This window comes from Papio anubis, chromosome 7 (assembly GCF_008728515.1).
Source record: "Papio anubis isolate 15944 chromosome 7, Panubis1.0, whole genome shotgun sequence".
Taxonomy (NCBI): Eukaryota; Metazoa; Chordata; class Mammalia; order Primates; family Cercopithecidae; genus Papio; species Papio anubis.
Window position 1 is genome coordinate 71,283,208 of NC_044982.1, and position 13,622 is coordinate 71,296,829.

Genomic DNA, 13,622 nt, shown 5'->3' on the forward strand with positions numbered 1-13,622 from the left:
GCCGGGCGAGGTGGCAGCGCCTGTAGTCCCAGCTACTCGGGAGGCTGAGGCAGGAGAATGGCGTGAACCCGGGAGGCGGAGCTTGCAGTGAGCTGAGATCCGGCCACTGCACTCCAGCCTGGGCGACAGCGCGAGACTCCGTCTCAAAAAAAAAAAAAAAAAAAAAGATAAATGGTCTTGAGTTTACTAATAGTACATTAAAGACTGGGGCCCAGGGAAGAGCAGAAAAGCCTATCTTGAACTACTCTGGGGAACCATCTTATGGCTGAGAAGTCTCTACTAGAAGCAGCTCTCTGAAAACAATGAAAACAAGGAGAATAAATGAAAGACACGGGGAAAAAAGATGAGTGTGCAGCATAAAAGCCCTGGCCTGAAACTCCATGACAGTCCAGCCATGAACCCACTTCTTCTAGGGTAAATTACAAGGCTGGATCCAGTGGGCTGAGTCAGTGTCATAGGTATACTTGGAATAGTTTTTAAAAAAATACAAAAAATTCAACTTAAGATTCTACGTTAGATCAAAAGTGAAACCAGGAGGGAAAATGGAGTGAGTAGATATACTTCTCCCTATGTCTCCTACTAAGTGCAACTAAAAACCTTGGACATTATATACAAAATGAACATAAGACTTGAAAAGGTAGAGGGAAAAATGGCAAACCGGCTGAAGACCTCAGCACACAAGGACTGACATGGTGGTGAGTTCCCTGGGTTTTCTTTTTGCCACATATATCCCAGAATTGGAGCTGAAGAAGCTGTCAACCTAGAAATGCCAATGTGTGCAGACAAAAAAAAACAAAAAAAAAAAAAAAAAAAAAAACCCAACAAAGGCTTGTTCTCTTTAGCCAAAAGACCAGGAAAGAGGCAGTCTTACTCAGAAAACTTGGTAAAAAAAAAAAAAAAAAAAAATCAGTAGACTATGATGCTGTGTATGTGTGTGTGTCTGTGTATGTATAAAACAAGTAGAGTTGGCTGGGTGTGGTAGTTCATACCTGTAACCCAGCACTTTGGGAGGCCAAGTTGGGTGGATTGCTTTGTTGTGGGAATCAGGAGGACTAGAGACATTTCGGGGTAAAGCAGGATGATCTTTATTGAGTGCACTCAGACCTAGCAGACTTAACATCTAAAAAACTGGGCTAAGAACAAAGACAGCACTTGACTTTTACATACCCTTCAAAAAGGGGGTGGGCTAGCCTGAAACAAACTTATGGTGGTGTGAAAGCAAAAATACAGAGGCAGAACAAAGAGAGTTAATCAAAACTGTGATAGGTGTATAACTCAGGATTACACACGACTGTTGCTATGCAACCTAGATGGCTGTTATCTAGGTTTGCCTTAGTGCCTTCCTAGGCAAGGCACTAGCTTATTCTATGACATTCACTATGGCACCGAGGTGGCTGTAGCTCAGGCCTGCTCAGACGGCTCATGACTTTCACTATACTGTTTAGGTAAAGCAGAATACTTGAAGTTATTAGTTACAGAGAATAGGAGTCTATAAACTCACACTATAAGATAAAGGAAAATTTGTTTTTCTCTTCCTTAAGTTGAGGGAGTACTGGGAGAGTCTTCAGGGCACATTAGATAGTATTATCAAGACTTTTCTTGGGTCTGGACTGTGCCTGTTGCTGCTTCTGGGACAAGTCAGCCTAATATAGGAAACCTTATTTCTCTTTTTTTTAAATTTTATTTTTTCTTTCTTTCTTTAATTTCTGCCTCAGCTTGAGTTCAGGAGTTTGAGACCAGCCTGGGAAACAAAGCAAGATTTTTTCTCTACCAAAAATAAAAAACATTAGTTGGACATGGTGGTGTGTGCCTGTAGTCCCAGCTACTCTGGAGGCTGAACTGGGAGGATCCTCTGGGCCCAATAGAGCAACGCTGCAATAAGCTATGAGAGCGCCACTGCACTCCAGCCTGTGCAACAGAGTGAGACCCTATCTGAAAAAACCCCCACCAAAATAAAAAAAAAAACACAAAAAACCGAAAAACCCCCCAAACACCTACAGTGACCACTAAAAATGCTATACAAAAAGATACACTCAAAAACACTATAGATTTTATTTTATTTTATTTATTTTTTGAGACAGAATCTCACTGTCCCCCATGCTGCAGTACAGTAGTGTGATCTCGGCTCACTGCAACTTCCGCCTCCTGGGTTCAAGCAATTTTCCTGCCTCAACCTCCCGAGTAGCTGGGATTACAGGAGCATGGCACCATGCCTGGCTAATTTTTTTTTGTATTTTTAGTAAAGACCGATTTTCACCATGTTGGCCACGCTGGTTTTGAACTCCTGACCTCAAATGATTCACCTGCCTCAGCCTCCCAAAGTGCTGGAATTACAGCACCCAGAAAAAAACACTATAGATTTTAAAAAGCCATTATACAGAAATAAAAATGGAATTCTAAAAAAGTTCAGTAGTCCATAGGAAGGGAGGAAAAGTAAAACAGAGACAAAACACAGAAGACAAAAATAAATGGCAAGTATAAGCCCTAACATATGAATAACAGTATGAGCTATAAAAAGTCTATATATACCAATTAAAAGACAGAGGCTGGCAGAGTGGATTAAAAAACATGACCCAACTATATGCTATCTAAAAAACACTCACCTCAAATATAAACATACAGACTGGTGGAAAGTAGAAGGATGGAAAAAGTTATATAGCATGCAAACAATGAAAGGAAAGCTGGAGTGGCTACATTAATATTAAATAAGATATACTTCAGAGCAGAAAAAATTACCAGAGACGCAAAATACATTATATAATGATAAGAGGGTCAATCTAAGAAAACATAGCAATCTTAAATGTATGTACCAAACAACAGAGCTGCAAAAATATGTGAAAGCAAAAGCTGACAGAACCAAAAGGAGAAATAGCCAACTCTACAACTACAGTTGGAGACCTCAATACTACTCTCTCAACAATTGAGAGAACAACTAGACAGAAAATCAGCAAGCATATAGAAGAACTCAATACCACCATCCAGGTTCATGAATTGGAAGGCTATAGCTAGTAAAGACAAAGGAAGTAGAATAGCTCAAACAATTTTGAAGAGAAAGAATGAAGTGAAAAATCAGTTTACCTCATTTTTAGTCCTTCTTATACAGCTATGGTAATCAAAACTGTGTGATAAAAGTGGAAGGATAAATTCTGGAGTCTGGACCACATAGCAGAACAAAATAAACAATATACAATTCATTCTAGAGCATATCTAAAATTCCAAACTGATCCCAGAACTAATACCTCCTGAGTAACCAATACCTCAAGCTTAACCTAAAATAAGGTATCACTCTGCCCCGTCCCCATCCCCTGCTTGCCCTATCCCACACAAGACATCACTGGTCCTCCTTAGTGATACCTTCCCTTACTGATAAGGAGTACACTTGCCCCAGACTTCTGGAATGGGAAGATGGAGGCTTACTCAAGTCAGACTTACCATCTTAAAACTCTTTTTTTCTCTCTTATGATTTGGGGTTTCTGTTTCCAATATTTCCTACTATTTCACCTTTCCTTTTCACAAAATCATTTTTCCTTGAAATATGGTCTCCTTTTGCCACTGTATTTTCTTTATTCTGATTACTATCGGGGTTAAATTTTAATTTTCTGTCTATCGTTTTTCCTCAAGATGATTAAGGATAATTCTCTAAAAATCAGAAGAATAAAAACATATTTTGCCAGGTGCGGTGGCTCATGCCTGTAATCCCAGTGCTTTGAGAGGCCAAGATGGGAGGATGTCTTGAACCCAGGAGTTCGAGACCAGCCTGAGCAACATGGTGAGACTCTGTCTCAAACAAACAAAACAAACAAACAAACAAACACGTTTTAGATTCATATTTGGTTTAAACTTTTTCTGGTTTGGCTTCTACCCTAATTTGGCTTATCTCCAGTAGGAGGAGATGAGATTTTTTTTTTTTTTTTTACTTGTATGTGACACACTAACTTTTGGCATAAAACTGATGAAAAGTAGTTCCTGAGCTTAGGGTAAAAATATAGTTGGCAGGGCTACATGGGTTAGAAATAACTGAGTAGGGATGCTCCGGAAACAGAAAATCTGCCTGGGAGGTAAGAGAGGCCAATGAGAGCAAGGGTTAGAAATAACTGAGTAGGGATGCTCCGGAAACAGAAAATCTGCCTGGGAGGTAAGAGAGGCCAATGAGAGCAAGAGCTTTGCTGAGTAATCCTAAACAGCAAATGTTAACTTCCTTTCCCTGTGCTTATACCTTTTTACCTCCTCCTCTGCAGTCTATGGCACTTCCTGAGGTTGTATGGATTGTAGCTGTTCAGAAACTCTAAAGCCTTTGGAATCTGATGTCTTCAGAAATTAAACATTCTATGTCTGTTCGTCAGCAAGATAACTATCATCAATATACCTCATTTATAAGAACCTTCATTATGGGATACCTCCAGGAAAGAACTTAAAAACTGTTTTGGAAGCAATCCAAATGTCAATTTCTGAAAGATGAATGGATCGATAAAATGTGGTATATACATATAATAGATTATTATTCAGCCTTAAACAGGAATGAAATTCTAATACAGGCTACAACATGGATGAACTTGAAAACTAAGTGAAAAAAGCCATACACTAAAGGACAAATACCAAATGATTCCACTTACATAAGTTACCTAAAGTTCAAATTCATAAACACAGCACAGAATGGTGGTTGTCAGGGCAGCAGGGAGGGGGGATGAGGAGCTATTGTTTAAGGGATACAGAGTTTCCGTTTGGGAAGATGACAAAAGTCTGGAGATGAATGGTGGCAATAGTTGCACAACAACATGAAGTAGTTAATGCCACTGAACTGTATACTGAAAAACAGTTAAAATGGTAAATTTTATATTAAATATATTTTACAACAATAAAAGATTTTATCAGTCCAGACATGGTGGCTAACGCCTGTAATGCCAGCACTTTGGGAGGCCAAGGCAGGCAAATCACTTGAGGTCAGGAGTTTGAGACCAGCCTGGCCAACATGGTGGAACCCAGACCCTACTAAAAATACAAACAACTTAGCTGAGTATGGTGGCAAGCACCTGTAGTCCCAGTTACTTGGGAGGCTGAGGCAGGAGAATTGCTTGAACCTGGGAGGAGGAGGTTGCAGTGAGCTGAGATGGTGCCACTACACTCTAGCCTGGGCGACAGAGCGAGACTCAGTCTCAAAAAACAAACAAAAAAGGATTTTATCATAAAAATTTTAAATATAAACAAAAACAGGCAGAATAGCATAACGAACTGCCATGTACACATCGCTCAGCTGCAATAATTATCAGCTCACAGCCAACTAATTTCAACTATATACCCATTCACTTCCTTCTGTCAGATTATTTTGAAACAAATCCCAGACATATCATTTCACCTGTAAATATGTTGGAATGCATTTCTAAATATAAGAAGGCTTTAAAAGATAAGCACAGGCCGGTCGCGTTGGCTCCATCTCAATCCTTTACTTTGGGAGGCCCAAGGTGGGATGGATCATGAGGTCACAAGATGAGACCATTCTGGCCAACGGTGAAACCCGTCTCTACTAAAATACAAAAATTAGCCAGGCGTGGTGGTGGAGTGCCTGTAGTCCCCAGCTGCCAGGAGGCTGAGGCAGGAGAATGGCATGAACCCAGGAGGCAGAGCTTGCAGTGAGCCGAGATAGTGCCACTGCACTCCCGCCTGGGTGATAGAGCGAGACTCTGCCTCAAAAAAAAAAAAAAAAAAAAAAAATCTGTCTATCTATCTATCTATCTATCTATCTATCTATCTATCTATCTATCTATCTATCTATCTATCTATCTATCAGCACAAGGCAGGTTGCAGTGGCTCATGCCTACCGTCCCAGCACTTTGGGGGAGGCGAGGTGGAGGCCGAGGATCATGAGGTCAGGAGTTCGAGACCAGCCTAGCCAACATGGTGAAACCCCATCTCTACTAAAAATACAAAAATTAGTTGGGTGTGGTGGCAGGCGCCTGTAATCCCAGATGCTCGGGAGGCTGAGGCAGGAGAATCGCTTAAGCCCAGGAGGTGGAGGCTGCAGTGAGCCAAGATCACACCTAAGCACACGCCGGGCTTGTTGGCTCATGCCTATAGTCCCAGCACTTTGGGAGGCCAAGGCAGGTGGATGACTTGAGGTCAGGAGTTTGAGACGAAGCTGGCCAACTTGGTGAAACCTCATCTCTACTAACAGTACAAAAAATTTAGCTGGGGGTGGTGGCATGTGCCTGTAAACCCAGTTACCTGGGAGGCTGACGCAGGAGAATCGCTTCAACCTGGGCGATGGAGGTTGCAGTGAGCTGAGATTGTGCCACTGCACTCCAGCCTGAGCAACAGAGCGAGACTCCGTCTCAAAAAAAAAAAAAAGATAAGCACATTTTTTTTTTTTTTTTTGAGACAGAGTCTTACTCTGTCACCTAGGCTGGAGTACAGTGTCTCAATCTTGGCTCACTGCAACCCCTGCCTCCCGGGTTCAAGTGATTCTCATGCCTCAGCCTCCCAAATAGCTGGGATTACAGGTGCTCACCACTATGCCTGGCTAATTTTTCTGTTTTTAGAAGAGACAGGGTTTCACCATGTTGGCCAGGCTGGTCTCAAGCTCCTGACTTCAAGTAATCTGCCTACCTCAGCCTCCCAAAGTGCTGGGATTATAGGCATGAGCCACCGTGCCCAGCCCGATAAAATCTTTTATTGTTGTAAAATATATTTAATATAAAATTTATGTAACATAAATGTAACATAAATGACTCATATTTCTGAGTCACAATTGTTTTTTGAATAAGGATCTAAAAAATTCCCATACATTGAAATTGCCTGACATCTCTCTTAAGATTCTGTAGAACCTCTTTCTCCATTTAGCTTTTCTCCCTTATAGTTTAAGGCATATGATTGTTCATAGAGAATTTCCTCCATTTAGATTTTACCGACTGCATCCCTATGGTATCATGTAACATAGTCTCCAGTCTTCTATGCTTCTTGCGAACTGGTAGTTGAATCTAGAGACTAGGTTTGGTGGTATACGCATGTAGTCCCAGCTACTTGGGATGCTGAGGTAGGAGGATTGCTTGAGCCCAGTAGTTCAAGTGTAGCCTGGGCAATACAACAAGACCCTATCTCTTAATAAAATAAAATATTATGGTCCTGATGAATTGAAAAGGCCAGTTCATTTATCAAAGATTAACAAGAACCTCCTCTGTAAGTCACTAGGCATACGGTACTTGGGATACAGATATTAAAAAAACAGTTATTCCAGCCAGGTATGGTGGCTCACGCCTGTAATCCTAGCACTTTGGGAGGCCGAGGCGGGTGGATCATTTGAGGTCAGGAGTTCGAGACCAGCCTGACCAACATGGTGAAACCCTGTCTCTTCTAAAAATACAAAAAAATTAGCCGGGCATGGTGGCACATGCTTGTAGTCCCAGCTACTCGGGAGGCTGAGGCAGGAGAATTGCTTGAACCCAGGAGACAGAGGTTGCAGTGAGCTGAGATCGCGCCACTGCACTCCAGCCTGGGAGACAAAGCGAGACTGTCTCAAACAAACAAAAAAACAACCAAACACAGTTATCTCTAACCTCAAGGACTTTGCAGTCAAATTATTAAAATACAATGTATGCACTAAGACAGAACACAAAGGATGGGCACTTCAATCAGACTGTAGGTGAGGAAGGGGGTCAGGGAAGTCACCACAGAGGAAGTGACAGCTGAGCTGAGTTTTCAGATGAACTAGCCCGGCAAGGAATGGGAATTTCCAAGGACAGGAGCAGCAAGTTGAAGGTGGAGGCTCTTTATTAGCACGCTGAATTTGAGGAACTGCAAGGTGTCAAATGTGACTCAAGCAGAGGTGTGGGAGGATGACATGGGACGTGCCAGAAATAAGACTGGAAATGAATGCAAGGGTTAGATCCCAGAGGTCCTTATAAGTTCTGTAAAGTGTTTTCCTGCCTGAAAGCAATGGGGGAAAATCAAAGGATTTAAAACAGGAGAGTGAGCTGGGCACGGTGGCTCATGCCTGTAATCCCAGCACTTTGGGAGGCCAAGGCGGGTGGATCACCTGAGGTCAGGAGTTCAAGACCTGCCTGACCAACATGGAGAAACCTCATCTCTACTAAAAATATAAAACTAGCTGGACGTGGTGGCACATGCCTGTAATCCCAGCTACTCAGGAGGCTGAGGCAGGAGAATCGCTTGAACTCGGGAGGCGGAGGTTGTGGTGAGCTGAGATTGCGTCATTGCACTCCAGCCTGGGCAACAAGAGCGAAACTCTGTCACAAACAAACAAACAAACAAACAAACAAACAAAACAAAACAGGAGAGTGACATGACTTCCATTTTAGAGAGATCAAAATTGTGGACTGCATGAAGGCTGGGCTACAAAAGGGAGATCAATTAGGAGGGTTCTGCAGTAATTCAGGCAAGAGCTAATGAGAAAACCGGCAGTAAAGATGAAGAGAACAGAGCCCTCTGGGAGTTAGTAAAGCAGAACTGAGCAGACTTAGTCACTGACTGGATATGGGAAATAAAGAGAGGGACAAAGGAAGACAGATTGGACAGCTGGAGTCTATGAGAGGAGGAGCTTTTGATATCCCAAGGTGGAAGAGATCTAGTAGGCAGCCAGTTATGTGGCTCTCTACCACTTAGGAGAGGGATCTGGGCTGCAAATAAAGATTTGGGAGTCAGGGAACATGCAATGGCAGGTGCCATCAGAGAGTAGATGAGCTGTAACAGGATAGGTAAAGACTCTGGAGGGAAGATAATGGAGGATGACACTTGAGGAATACCATTATTTGAAGGATGGGGTACTAAGAAAAGCTTGTAACAGAGACTGAAGCATGACCAAAAAGATGAAAACCCAGGAGACAGTGGTCTCTCAGAAAGAGACTATAAGGAGCATTTCAAGAAGGAGGGAGCGGCTATGTACCAGTGCTACGGGGACACCATGTCAGATAGAACCAAAGTGTGGCCTGCAAGCCGGGGAGTCATTTTGATGATGCCAGAGGGGGCAGGAGTGAGATTTCAGTTGGTTCCCTAAATCCTATATAAGGATGCAGTTTGTTTTGCCCAGAGAGACTCTGTCCTACAAGTATAGCTCTATTATGTCTGAGCAAACAATCAGTTCTGCTCTTCATTTCAGATACTGAGTGTTGTGGCCTCTTCAAAATCCCACCTCTCAGAAGCTTCACTGCGAAGGGAGAAAGGTTTGTGTGTGTGTGTGTGTGTGTGTGTGTTTTCTTTTATTTATTTTTTGCCTCATTCCATCACCCAGGCTGGAGGACTGCAGTGGCATGAATCACGCTAACTGCAGCCTCAACCTCCTGGGCTCAAGTGATTCTCTCACCTCTGCCTCCTGAATAGCTAGGACTACAGGTGCACACCACCATACCTGGCTAATTTTTGTATTATTTGTAGAGATGGGGTTTCACCACGTTGCCCAGGCTGGTCTGGAACTCCTGACCTCAAGCAATCTGTCTGACTTGGCCTCCCAAAGTACTGGGATTACAGGCGTAAGCCACCGCACCCAACCAGCAGAAAGTTTCTCAATTTTTTTAAGGATGGAAGGGACTTAAGAATATTCATATTTTGACCAGAAAAAGCAAGTAGCAAGGTTGAGGCTGAAGATACGGGCACAGAAAAGAAAACAAGGTTCCTAAGAAAGCCGGGGACAGAATCTAGAGAACAGGTGGACAGAGCACCTCTTGCAACTGAGATGGAAGGATAAGGGTAGGTCGAAAAACAGGAAAGTCTGATTGTGTGGTTTGTGTGTAGGTGTGTGTATGTGGTGTGTATGTAGAGATGTGAAGTCATTCATCCTGATATTTTCTATTTTCTATGTGCAACAGGAGGTAAGTCATTGGCAGAGGGATGGTGGAGGGGGTGGAGTAGGAGGCTTGAGGGCAACAGTGCAGATGAGATATAGGCTGGTGTGGGGACTAGGAGCAGGAGCTGACTGCAGACACATAGAGAGAGCTGGACAAGGTAAAGCCCAGTCATGGTTGGAGACCAGCCACACCTACAGGCAGCAGCAGTTCACCCAGTGGGGAGATTTACAGGGCTCAGCATCCAGCCTGCACCATGAAAGAAGACAGCCAGAGAGGATAATGACTACCTTCTTTTTAATTTGTTTTTTGTTGTTGTTGTTGTTTTTGAGACAGGGTTTCACTCTGTCACCCAGGCTGGAGTGCAGCAGTGGCACAAACATGGCTCACTGCAGCCTTGATGTCCTGGGCCCAAGCCATCCTCCTGCTTCAGCATCCTGAGTAGCTGGTACCACAGGCCTGTGCCGCTACACCCAGCTAATTTTTTTCTTCTTTAGAGATAGGGTCTCACCATGTTGCCCAAGCTAGACTCGAATTCCTGGGTTTTAGCAATCCTCCCACCTCGGCCTCCCAAAATGTTGGGATTACAGGCATGAGATAACATGCCTGGCCATGATTGACTTCTGGTTTCATGTTAATATTTGGCCAAAATGCACTTTCTGGTAGAAACATAATTGAAATGTCAGTTATCTAATATCATTCTTCCTATTTACTATTAGTAATTGGAACTACTATTCCAAATTTATATTTGTATCAGTATAGGATCCGCGATTTTGTGTTTTGGTCCAAGGTAGGAATTCCTCAGGTACCCTCCTGCCTGCACCTGTGCCTCCCCTACCCCTCCACTATCCTTACAGTGTTATTAAAATTTATCAAGTTATCATTAACAAAAATATTAAACATTATTTACATACAATTTTTTGCATGTACAGATGAAATTATCTTTGATAGTTTACTATTATTTCTCATAGCAATTTATGAGGGAAGTCGGCAGTATTTTCTCGTTTAGAGAATAAAGAAGCTAAAGGAAAAAGAAATTAGGGACTTAGTCAAGGAGTTCCTACGTGGTAATATAAAGAAAGGATTTTGTTTTTGCAATTGCGAATTGTGCTGCTATAAACTTGCGTCTTTTTCGTATAATGACTTCCATGTCTACCAATCAACGAGTGGATTAAAAAACTGTGGTATAGGCCAAGCGTGGTGGCTCATGCCTGTAATCCCAGCACTTTGGGAGGCCGAGGTGGGAGGATCATGAGGTCAGGAGATCGAGACCATCCTGGCTAACATGGTGAAACCTCGTCTCTACTAAAAATACAAAAAATTAGCTGGGCGTGGTGGCGGGCGCCTGTAGTCCCAACTACTTGGGAACTGAGGCAGGAGAATTGCATGAACCTGGGAGGCAGATCTTACAGTGAGCTGAGATCATGCCACTGCACTCCAGCCTGAGCGACAGAGGGAGACTCCGTCTCAAAAAAGAAAAAAACAAAAACAACTGTGGTATATGTATATGATGGAATACTACTCAGCCATAAAAAGGAATGAATTAATGGCATTTGCAGCAACCTGGATGAAATTGGAGACTATTATTCTGAGTGAAGTAACTCAGGAATGGAAAACCAATCATCGAATGTTCTCATTCATAAGTAGGAGCTAAGCTATGAAAATGCAAAGGCAAAAGAATGACCAAATGGATTTTGGGGACTCAGAGGGAAAGAGTGGGAAGGGGGTGAGGGATAAAAGGCTACAAATTGTGTGCAGTGTATACTGCTTGGGTGATGGGTGCACCAAAATCTCACAAATCACCACTAAAGAACTTAATCATGAACCAAACACCACCTTTTCCCCAATAACCTACGGAAATAAAAAAATTTTTTTAAAAAAGAGAAAATAAAATGGAGATTGGTCATCTCCAAAAAAAAAAAAAAAGGATCTCAAAACCCCCTGGCTCTCAAGGCAAGTTCTTTCTGGCAATATCTCCCTCTTTTAATGACTTTAGGAAACAAGTAGGGGCCTATTTGATAAGGTGATTCAGGGAGGCCCTGTGTCAGTGCTTAAGTACATTTCCTTCCTCAATCTACCTCTCTACCTTCTGTTCAACTTCCCTCCCTTTAATGAATCAGTCGCGGGATGGTGAGAAGCTCCACTTTATCTGAGCCTTAGTTAGGAGCAGACCTCAGTTCTATTCAGCTAGTCTGGCACTCCTTGGATAATGCATCCGTGTCATTTCCTGGCAGCTTCTGATGTTATTATTCTATGTGTAAAATGAATCAATGTAAATAGCTCTTCAGGAACCAGAAGAAGTTCACGGATCCCTAAACTCAGGAATAATTTCCTCTAAAGGACCTGATGTAGAAGGGGAGTCTGATTAAAGTAGAAACTGTTCTCCCTGAAAATCGTCAGCAGTTGTTCTAAGTCCAAACTGGGAGTAGGTAGGGTGTTTGAGGAGCAAAGCACCACGCATTTGAGGGGTGTAAGATATCTTCTTCTTCTTCTTCTTTTTTTTTTTTGAGACTGAGTCTCGCTCTGTCACCCAGGCTGGTGTGCAGTGACACAATCTTGGCTCACTGGGTTCAGGCGATTCTCCTGCCTCAGCCTCCCAAGTAGCTGGGACCACAGGCATGCGCCACCATGCCCGGCTATTTTTTGTATTTTTGATAGAGACAGGGTTTCGCCATGTTGTCCAGGCTGGTCTTGAACTCCTGGCCTCAAGTGATCTGTCCACCTGGGCCTCCCAAAGTGCTGGGATTACAGGCGTGAGCCACTGTGCCCGGCCCCTTTTCTCAGATAAAACCATGTGAGTGTACACACCAGGAAGGATGTAAAGTGATTTAGTCTTTGACCTGCCTCCTCTTTACACATTCACATAGCTATAGTTCAGAACCTGAACTATGAAAGGAGAGCAAATTCATTTTAAATATATGATATTTAAGACAGTATCTTTAGTTATTTATAAGCTGAGATATTTAAAATTCCATTAAAAATGGAAGTTCTTAAAACAACCACAGGTAACCCACATAGTGTACTAATATAAAGGATTTCTAATACCAGTTCTACAATTGTTTGGGAAACAAAAGCCAGGAAATATACTATCACACTGGTCTTTAAGAACCACAACAACAAAAAAGCCAGGAAATAATTCATCTTCATTTTTTTTTTTTTGATCCTGCTCTGTTATCCAGGCTGCAATGCAGTGGCATGATCATGGTTCATTGTGGTCTCAATCTCCCAGGCTCCAGCGATCCTCCCACCTCAGCCTCCTGAGTAGGTGGGACTGCAGGTGTATGCTATTGTAGCCGGCTAGTTTTTTTTTTTTTTTAATTTTTTGTAGAGATAGGGTCTCATGATGCTGCCCAGGCTGGTCTTGAATTCCTGGGTTCAAGCAATCCTCCTGCCTCTGCTTCCCAAAGTGCTGAGATTACAGGTAGGAGTCACCATGCCCAGCCCATCTTCACTTTTTATGTGATTACCTCACTAAAGAACCTCATGGTAACTTGGGGCTTGAACTGGAATTAATTGTCCTGGGTAGAAATTTTCCTATTTGAGTCTGGCTGGATTTGAGGATATAATGGGGTTAAGTCAAAAGCAGACAAGAGAAAGCAAGAAAAGTAAATATTCTTTCATGTGCATTTATTAATTTTGATAATTATTTCCCACAAACTGAGAGAATGCAAGACCACTTTAGGGACGAAGACAATGACTGATGAACTCTCCTGAGGCAGTGTTCTAGAACTTAGGAGATCACAAACATAATGCCTGTAATTGATGCATTGTGCTCCCCACAAAATTTACAGTGGAAAAAAACAGGGAACTCATAACTTACACTAGTCCAGTGGA

The 13,622-nt window shown here is 42.6% G+C and overlaps 1 protein-coding gene across 6 annotated transcripts in view; it reads right to left on the minus strand.

Annotated features, from left to right (window-relative positions):
* Positions 1-13,622, minus strand: part of PRORP (protein only RNase P catalytic subunit) — a 149,655-nt gene that overhangs the window by 12,553 nt on the left and 123,480 nt on the right. The gene's annotated exons all lie outside the window — the stretch shown is intronic.